This window comes from Manacus vitellinus, unplaced genomic scaffold (genome assembly GCF_001715985.3).
Source record: "Manacus vitellinus isolate BGI_N305 unplaced genomic scaffold, ASM171598v3 scaffold_31_pilon, whole genome shotgun sequence".
In the NCBI taxonomy this organism is placed as follows: Eukaryota; Metazoa; Chordata; class Aves; order Passeriformes; family Pipridae; genus Manacus; species Manacus vitellinus.
The window spans coordinates 1,693,265-1,695,526 of record NW_021940379.1 but is presented as its reverse complement, the minus strand read 5'-3'; positions in this window follow the sequence as shown (position 1 = coordinate 1,695,526).

Genomic DNA, 2,262 nt, shown 5'->3' with positions numbered 1-2,262 from the left:
CTCAACACAGACACACTCCGTTTATTTCTGCTTTTTCCTGTTATTTTCCTTACTCAAAGCGCAAGTGACCTTAGATTGAAAACAGTTTAAATCCAGCTCAAATCAGATTTAAATTTGAATATCCACTGCAGTAGAAGTTGTTTCAAAACACCACAATGACTTGATTAGCAGATTGCTTTTATCCCACCTGCTCATCTGTGCAGGGAAATGTAGAGGAGCAAATTGTGGTCTTAAAACAACTATCCTGTTTAAGCTGCAGAGGCAGTAGTGGGAAGTTTAATTTAATTAGCATGATAATCAGAGATGTAACTTAATCACATTAAGTATAGATCAACGTGCTCTCATTTAAGCTCTCCAGGCTCCAGAAAATAGGGGCCAATCGTCTCCCACCTGTCTTTAATCCAGGGAGAAGAAGAATGTTCCAAGAGAAAGGAATCAGCAAGGCTTGGGGAGAGTTTGGCCTTGTGCTTCTTTCAGCTGATTTTTCCCCAAAGGAAGGTAATAAATTAGCAATTTATTACCCCTGTGTAGCAGGGTTGCTCCTGGATGGCAGGTTTAGGTCAGATGGTCTCATCCTGGGCTGGAGAAGCTTCATAGAGACTGGAGCTGTGCCAGGCTGTACCTGACATGGTGCTGTGCCCAGCTTCTCAGGAACCTGGCACCTTCTCTGTGCCAGCATCCGCAGGTACGCAGAGCCACAGCTCTGCTCTGCCCCAGGGAAAATTTGGGGCCAGGGGAGCAAGTGAGCTGCCTCTGCCCTGGTAATTACACTCACTGCTATCTCATGGTGCTCCCACACGGTGTTTGATGAGGCCAGGACACGTCATCATGGGTATTTATTAGTGTGTATTAATTGCCTGTCCAGGCTGTAGGGCCTGTGGTCACCAGTACATGACAGGCAGGGTGGCAGAGCTACAAGCACGGCTGGAGCCCCTGGTCAGGGCCAGCTCCTGACTGGGCTGTGGATCTCAGGTCAGACCAGGAAAGCCTTGGGCTCCTGTGTCTTTGGTCCTTCTCCTCCCACACCCCTTTTTAGGGGAAGGGGACCCCATCCACAGGGTTCTCCATGGACAGACCCCTGGCAAAGGCTGCTGGGCAGAGGAGATGTGCTGGTGCAGCTCGTGAGAGCGGCACTGGACTTCCTGCCCTGGGGGTCCACAGCCAGTGTCCATAAGGAGCAGAGCTGCAGTCATAGGGACAAACCAGGCACACAGTCCCCAGCATGGCACAGCAGTCCTGTGCCACTTGCAGGGAGCCCAACCTTAGGCCAGGGTGAATCCCTGGGCTGGGATCAGAATCCTGAGGGTCAAGTCAACGCTCAGTGACTGCAGAGGGGAGCTGTGACCCCCACCAGCAGCACCCAGAGCTGTCCAGGACAGATTCCCGTGGATCCTAGAATCTTTCTGGGATCTGTCTGGTTCAGGGATCACATACTCCCAATCAAGCTGTGCCTGTTGCTGCAACTTTGTAACATTTGTGCTGCCACCACCTTTGTTGACAGGAAATAAACAGCGAAAAGCAAACAGAGGACACGGAAATAGGTTTTCCGCTACAAGGGATATGGCCCAGGTCTCCTCCTGGCCCCTGTAAGGTACAGAAGGGAGTGAATTCAGATTAAGCCTGAGCCTGGAGCTCCCTCCTGTTCTCCTGCCAGTCCAGGTACTGGAGGGGAACCATTTGGAGCATCATTCCTGCTGTCTCCAGAGCCACCAAGCACCAGCATGGAGCGAAAGGCTCCGAGGCAGAGGGTGCAGCTCAGCTCTGGGAGCAGCAGAGGAGATCACGGGGGGCTGGCAGAGGTGGGAGCACGTCCCTGCTGTCCGTGCCAGGATTAGTCCCAATGGCAGGGATGGCCAGTGGGGCTGTGCCAGTGGCCCTGTGCCCACATGCAGCACGACCGGGCACTGCTGCCCTTGCAATAATGTGTTTTGTAGTTATTGGAAACCGGACTGCAGAGGAGCCGGGATGCTGTTTCTATGGAAATGTCCTGGAACACCAAATGAGGAAAGAGAAAAACAGAAGATGCGTTAATGGACCTGCGGGAGGGCCACTTTCTGAGGGGTTGTGATTTTGAGAGGAGGAAAAGGGGGTCTCATGACTTGGTCTCCCCTGGTCCCTGGAGTGTGCCTGGATAGTGTGGGGCTGTGAGCACGTGGGTGCTTCCCCCTTCGTGGGACTCTCAGAGCCCTGAACCCCTATCCAAGGATGGACACTGCCCCAGCAACCTCGTGTGCAGGGACACCCCGAGGGCTCTCCCTGTCC